The following is an 8,383-nucleotide window of genomic DNA, read 5'->3' as shown; positions in this document are numbered from 1 at the left end:
ATATACAAGTATAATACGTATAGTATTATAGTATAGGTTAAGCTGGTTATAAAGTAGACGTCTAGTTATATAGCTATAACTATATACTGTTTATTTTAACTTAGATATTATACTTATGATTATTATGATTATTACTTATTATAAGTATAATATTAACAGATCCTATCTTATATTAGGACCTTTTAAGGGTGGTCGATTTTCCTTTGGACGGTAGTAGCTCTGCTGGCTTTATAGCGCTTATGAGTTTATAGTTAGATGCTATAGATAATAGATATCCTACTATTATAATATAATCGCGTTATAATAACTATATCTTCCTAGAGGGATAGTCCCGAATAACCTCGATGCTAAGGAAGCACTATAGTAGCTGCCCGCCTTATAGGGCGTAGTGCTCCTAGAGGCTCGCGATAGATTATTCTATCTCTTTCTTAAAGTCTTCCTTAAAGCCGATTATAATATCGTCTGTGTAAAGGAATAGGATTAGCCTATGGTGTATAAACTAGCAGAGCTCCGATAGCACTATCTTAAACCCCTCCCTTAGTAGCACTTCTATAATATGCTTTTATTATAGTAGTGGAGACTCCCGTAATCCATATAGCGCCTTCTTTAGTAATAGTAATTAACCCGATACTGTGGTCCTGGTCGGGAACCGTGTATATATATCGTGTGGTAGAGGCGTGTGTATAAACGCGTTAACGATATCGTATTATATTAAAGATAGGTTAAAGCGGCCGGTAATCGCTATTAGTGATCTAAAGGAATAACCGGCGAAAGTAGCCGTATATATCCTTTAACGAGTCTTAGTACTATTAACCTCTATACACCACTAATCTAGTCTTATATTTCTATAGGAAGATATGTATATTGAATTTATAAGTTATTACCTGTATATAACCGAGCACTTAATGCCCCTTCGCCTTATCCTTCGGTACTATAATCTATAAGCCTATCTCCTTATAACTCTTTAGGTAATCTCTTTAGGCTTATCGGAATAGAATTTTATATAAATGGTTTTTAAGACCTTGCTGGTTCTTCGGAAAGGCTAGCAGATACTTATAGCTTATTTACGGGGTCTTTTAAGTGCTTTTTTATTTTTTAACTTTGTTAGCGGCTTACTATTTAAATTATCGACTAATCGGGAATATCTTCTAGCGTTAAAGATAAAGATCTAGACGCAGTTACTGCTATATCTTCGAAATGTAGCTCCCCCCTGCTTTATAGGTATATAGCCCGTAAACGTAGCCGCTATAGGCCCTGCCTAAGGAGGGGTCTCTAGTAGAGTAGGAAGGTGATTATCCGGGCGTTGGTGATTAATCGCGGCCATAGAAGAGTTCTTTCCTAGCTCCGGCCTTATAGGCTCTATAAACGGTTCTACCCCCTAGCCTCGAGGCCGGTAGGCGTAGCCCTTAGAAGAGGTTCGTTAACCTTGCTGCCCGATTAAAGAATAGGCTCGAAGTATGCTATTTTATATATATTAGGCAATAAATCAGCTTTATCTTACGGCTCGTATTATTTAATTATATATATATTTAGTAGGCGGATCTAATTAATAATATCCGCGAGCTCGTTTTCCGCTAATTAAGGTATATCTTCTTCTAGGGCCTTAAGTCCCCCGGCAAAATACTCTTATTTATTAAAAAAACGTTATATATACAGACACTATAGTTGCTTTTAAGGCCAGGTACCTAAATACGGTAAATATTAGTTTAATTATACCTATAAGGTAGCCGATATAGGCTCTCGGCGCTAGTTAATTTTAAAGCTTACCGGGGTTAGTTAGGGCCGCTCGGGTTATACGAAATGCCTTATAGCCGTAGGCTCGAAGATAGCCTGGTTACGGCTTATATTAATAAAGGACTTTAAATAGAGTCTTCTAGCCGAGCCGCTGCTTAGGTATTCTATTATATACGTAAGCGGTAGATAGGATAATTTTAAGCTATAAGAAATCGGGTAATCAGGCGTGGATTCGTATAGCTTATGCCTTAATCACGATAATAGCCCTAGATCTTTTAGCACCGCCGTTCTATACGGGAGTCTTTGCTAAAGAGGACTCTAGTTAGATACCAAAACCCTTAGTTAAGCCCTGTATTTTAAGCGATTATATTAGTTTAATATTATCCTTAAAGACCTATACGTGGCGGTTAAACTAACGCTAAAACTACAGTGTAAATTAAGTAATAACTATATAAATCTCGGAGGCCTTCTTTGATCTTATAATATTATAAGTAATAAAACCGCTATATCGATCTGTAACGAATATAGTAGGTAATTATTAATAACGAGGAGTTTCTTAGCCGCCTATGCGCGTTACCTACTTATCACTCTTGCTTACTCACTATATAAGCCGGAGATAGCCTTCTATAGTTAGTAGGATGTCCGTGAAATCGATCGCCTACCTCTCGCTGGCATAGCTAGGAGCTATTAGAGTCTGTAGGCTAATTTAACACGGGATCTTAGATTAGACGTAAGCGTTATAGTTCACCGTTCCTAGCCCCTTTAGTTTAACGCTCTATAAGTCCTCGTCTAGTTACCTTATTATATTAGGGCTAGCGTGCCTTAGATAAAGATACTATAGATTACTATCAGGTTAGCTAGCTTTTCTCTTAATCGGTTTACGGAGAGGCATTATTTTATTAGTTCGTTAGTAGACTAATAAGATAAAGCACTATTAGCCTGGAAGAGTAGTAATTATAGAGGCGTTAGTGATTAGATAAAGCTTTATAACGGTTTAAACGTAATAGACACTTAGCTTATAGAGGATTAGTTAATCACACCGCCTTACATAACTATTCGGCGGCTCCTAATCCTATTAGTAACCGTTTTAACGTATCTTCTTATTAAATACTAGGTTATAAATAAAATCTTTATCGTGGGCTATATCCTTTAGCTAGAACTTAAATAGGCTGGTCGTTCCTGTTATTATTATAATAATACCTCTTTATCCCTTTATAGGGACCGTTGTAATACTAGCGATTATAATATTACTAGGGTAGGCCGGTCTATAATCCGTAAATCTGTATCTATTATAAAAAATATAGGAGGTGGTACCTAAGCCTAGTATAGCGGACTCCCGTAGAGAATATACTATAGAGGGGCAGACCCGTTTTCCAGGTCAGGACGTTAGATATCACGTGACTATATACGCGGTCCTAGGGATCTAGTCTTATCTCCGGCTATTCTTCGGAATAAACCCACTATATCTGGCTAGCCTTTTATCCGATATTTTGTAATTATCACCTATCACCTATTATAATTATAATTTATATTATCCTTCCTTTTTCGGATATCTAGACGATCTAGAAGAGCCGACTATAGGTCTGTCTGCCTATCTAGCTATTCATTCCGCTGATCGAACCACTGGCGACCCTTCTAGAGACTCGGCGATTATCTCCTCGACACCTTTTAACTCTAGATACGGACCCATAACGAGTCTAACCCTCCCTTTCGCTAGCCTATTAGTTAGTTATTTGTTTTATCCCTATATAGAGCCGTTCTATATAGTAACGGCTTCGCCTTTTTTTAATTAGTGCTTAGAGGCGGATATAATCGGTATAGGGGGATTTTGTCTATACTACGTATAAGGGTAGTTCCGGCCTGCCTAAACGAACGGCTAATTAACGCGTTAGTCTCGATATAGTTATAGTTCCCTTTATTCTGTTTTAAGCCTTTAAGTCTTCGGTTTAAGCCTTCGATTTTAAGCTTTTAAGTCTTCGAGTCTAGAGCGTTTAAATACAATATAGCTAAGGATACAGTATGGTTTTAGTTAGTCCTTGAATAATATCTATAAAGCTAACAGGGCTCTTTTTCGCGGCCGCGGTAAAGCTAGTATAAGAGCTCTGCGGCGGAATGACGGGCGTTTGTTTCTTTATAGAGTATATAGGCGGACTCTGAACCAGGGGAATAGTAGGGGAGGCGGTAATAGCGGTAATAGCAGGTTCCTTTATTATAGAGTCTACGGGAGGACTTTCCGGAACCGGTGCTATAGAATCGGTAAAGGCAGGGGAGCTAGTATAGGGGCTCTTTAAAGCCTTAGGCGTAATAAAGCTAGTATAGGGGCTTAGCGCCGGAATAATAGTATAAACGGAACTAACGCGCTAGGTCTTCTAAAGCACGGAGCTTTAACGGGAGCTTTTCTGGATTATAGAGCTAACAGGGCTCTCCTTCTTTTTTGGGTATATACGCCGATAGTGGTTATCCTAACCGTAGGAATAGTACCTAATTAGGCGAATAGGATTATACTAGGCGGGACTCTTTTCCTGACTCCTCTACTAAACTGGACTTTTTAATAGAGTTATATCTTTGCCGCGGTGGCGGCTTCTCCGATTACTGTTTCGGCTCAGGCTTTAGCTGCTTTCGCTAGGCTGCCTCTAAGTAATATTACTATTAGTCTGATTAGATAAACGGAAAGTAAACGGTAAAGAGATGTTACAACTGGACCTTAGAGCGTAGAGCTTTTCTAAGGTTCTTTTATAGCCACGAAGCATAACTCTCGTAACGACCTTAAAATGAGAGGTTAACCCTATCAAGAGGAATAGGAATATATCCTACGTATAGCTATTAGTGTATATTATCCTTTTACGACGCCGAGGCGTCTTTCTTTATATATTCGACTATTAATATACAGGTAGTCTCTGCGTCGGTTCGGGGGACTATTCTTTCTAAGTAAGTAATCTCTGCTTTTCCGTCTCCGTGGTACTAGGACCCGTGGAATCGGAACTAGTATCAGACTATTAATCTATAGGTCATCTCTGTATAGGGATAGTATACGGCTATTAATCTATAGGTAGCCGTTATAATAGGATAGTGTGTAGCTATTACTAATAAGCAGGTAGCCTATGCTTTTCGGAAGTATTATCGGGATCGGTTTTCCGGAGATTCGGGCCCCGGGAAACTGGTTTTTTCTCTTATTATTTTTATAGTTATTACTATATTATATCTGGAATTAGAACTCGTATTATAAACTTCTTTTTCTTATTTCTATTGCCCACGTAACGCGCTATTTTTCCGGGCCTTAACTTAAGCCCTTTAGCCGTTATTAATGGATAAATCTATAACTAAAACAGTATCGTATTCGGAGCTATATAGTACCTAAAACTATACTTTAACTAAGCTATATCGTATTCTAAAACTATATTTTATCGTATCTAAAACTTAAGATATAAGACTAAAGACTTAAAAGGAAAACCGTGATAGTATTAAGACTAACGCGTTAATAGGCCGTTCGTTTAGGTAGGCCGGAATTACCCTCGTGCGCAGGATAGATAGATTCCCCCTACGCCGATTATATCCGCCTCCGAGCAGTAATTAAAGACAGGCGAAGCCGTTATTATATAGAACCGCTCCGTGTAGGGCAAAATAAATAACCAACTAATAGGCTAGCCGAAAGGAAGGGTTAGGCTTATTACGGGTCCGTATCTATAGCTAAGGGTCCCGAGGGGATGGTCGCTAGGCCTTTAAAAGGGTCGGTAGTAGTCTAATCAGGGGAACGCATAGCTATAGATAGGGAGGCGGACCTATAGTCGGCTTATAGATCGTCTGGATAACCTAAATAAGAAGGATAATACAAATTATAATTATAATAGGTGATAAGTGTTAATCATGAAAGATTAAACGAAAAGGCCACCTAGATATAGTGGGTCTATTCCGAAGAATAGCCGGAGATAAGACTAGATCCCTGGGACCACGTACGTGGTCACGTGATATCCAAGACGTCCAGACCCTGAACACGGGTCTGCCCCTCTATAATATTAGTTATTATAGATAACTTCTGAATATATTAATAATATAGTAACTAGCTTAGAAAATAAGAAAAAGAGGAAGAGAGAGGGAAGAAGCAGATATATATAGAAAAAGAAATAAGGAAGAGAAAGATACTATATTATAATGTAGACTTAATATAAGCTCTTTACCTTATATAATAGTCTATTATTACGTAGTAGTCTGCGTTGCGTTAAGTAATAGACTCTTATCTTCTCTTCTAGTATTTGATATTACTAATCTTATATTAATAATTAAGTTATAAATTCCTTATTAATATTATTAATATATATAGGTTGGTATAAAGATATATATATCTTTATATTCCTGATTCTTCGACCTATAACTATATAATAGTTATTAATAACAGATATTACACACCCTCGAAAGTTAGATAATCTAGCTTAGATAGTATTTATTACTAAATTAATAGCTACTAAAAGTAGTAATAAAGCTCCTTTATTTAACTTTCTTTCTTTTATATAAAGAATAGGTCCGTAGTATTTTATATATAGTATAGGAGAAAAAAGTATTTAAAAAACCCCTTTTTGATTTAACGAAATCTCCTTAAAAGGCAGATAATTCTTTAACTTAGGTAAAAACCCTTATAATAGGGAGTAAATACCCTGAGTATAATAGTAGGAAAACCTATAGGAATACCCTATATAGGTAAAAACCCTACTTAGGTAGATCTCTTTTAATCTAAGTAAGAGATCCTAATACTTTTTAAGATAGGCAAAAAGTTTTAAAATCCTTATACCTAGGTAAACACTCTATAATTTGGGTAAAAACCGCCTAGGGTGAATATAGAAAACCTATATGATAAAAACACCACTAAGTCTATTATAATAGGCAAAAAGATTAACAATCTATATAGTAGGAAATCCTAATAAGGTAAATAACCTACTACCCCCCTGATTTACTAGCCCTTCGACTTTATAATATAGATTATTAATAGAAGCTTTAGACTCTGCGAGTTCAGTTATAAACACCTATTTACTAATTATAGTCTTATATTATATAGTTAATAGCCCTGGTTATAATAATAATACCGTATTTAATATACCGTTATTATATTCTTATTATAATATAAATAGCAATAGCGATTATATTATCTCTTAATATCTTTATGATTTCGTTTTAAGATTTCGTAAGTATAGTTTTTAGCCCCCTGGTTGTCTTATCGGATAATAAAGGGTTTATTGGCCTGTCTATACCAGGATCTATAATTAGATTCTATTAAGTATAGATATTAAGAACTCTTAGGTAGTAACTAAATATATATAAGTCTTATATAGACTATATTAGTATAGAAGTTTCCTTAGCCCTCTTTTAAAGCCGTATAATAGTGTTTAGTAGATTACTTTAATACCTAGTATATAGATACCGTATAGATAGATATTAGTCTATTCTATAGTACTAGGTAAAGTAAGGCACCTATTTTCTGTTAATATATCTTATATCGGTCTTATATACTTCTTTTTATAAAGGAAAATAAAGTATTTTCTGAGTAGCAATAGAGGTATATACCGTCTAAGGCTTAAGTTATATACTACTATAAGTTTAGGTAGTATAGACCTTACCTTTCTATCGGAATTAATAGTAGTTTAATAGCCTAGACTAGTCTTTAAAACTCCCTATAGTAAGGGATAGAATATTTAATAAGTTTATAACTTATTATTTAAGTCTTTTTATAGCAGGACTTTAATATACTTTAATATTTTAGGCATTTTCACTTTAGGTGATATTATAATTTCTAGAATACTAGGATTCCTATTAGGTATCTATGCTAGTGATACGGGCTCTTATAGACCGAATAATACCTTATTTTATAGCCTATAATAATGGTTATAAGCCTTATAATAGTTATTAAAGCTATTAGGCTATATAGATAATATAATATCTATTACGGGTTAACCCCTTGAATATATAGTTCCGGTATAAGGCCGGAACCGGTAATCAGCGCGTAGATCCGACGCTTAGACCTCGCGCTGCCCTTACCGTAGATTCGTATAAACCTAGTAAATCCTATACTCCTTTATAGACTTTTCCCTTCCCTTTCCTTAATTCTAGCTAATATAATTATTCGGCCTTACTTAGTGCGATTAACATATAACTAGCCGCTTATATAGCTAGAATTTAGCGAACCCTACACGCTATATTAGTATAGACTTAGATACGAACGCGCCGTTAGGCGGCGGCGGTCCTACGAACCCTGCAGAGCTAGCTAAGTGGATGGATAGAAAGATCACCGAAGCTATTAATACGACGCTTAGTCCCTTATAAGAATAAATAGCTTAATAACGAGAGCTGCTTTAATAACTGGCGAACGGTTTTATAAACGCCTAGGCCCTATAGTAACCTACCCTTAACCTCGCGCCTCCCTTAGAGGGAGCCCCTACGAATACGCCCGCGGAGTTAGTAGTAGGCCCTCCTACCCCGGCGACCACTGCTCCCCCCTAAATTAAAGTCCTATAGGAATCACGTTAAGAGCTATATCCGCTATGTACTAAGCCTCTGCTATACCCCGCGAAGTTTAGTAAAAGGCGAACGGAGTACGCTACTTAGTTATAGTAGATACGTGATAAGCTCTAGCTAGACGAATAACTATTTAATAACTAAGCCG

This window comes from Sodiomyces alcalophilus, assembly GCF_042370955.1.
Source record: "Sodiomyces alcalophilus JCM 7366 unplaced genomic scaffold ACRALscaffold_1, whole genome shotgun sequence".
Taxonomy (NCBI): Eukaryota; Fungi; Ascomycota; class Sordariomycetes; order Glomerellales; family Plectosphaerellaceae; genus Sodiomyces; species Sodiomyces alcalophilus.
The sequence above is the reverse complement of the archived record's forward strand: the minus strand, read 5'-3'. Positions refer to the sequence as shown.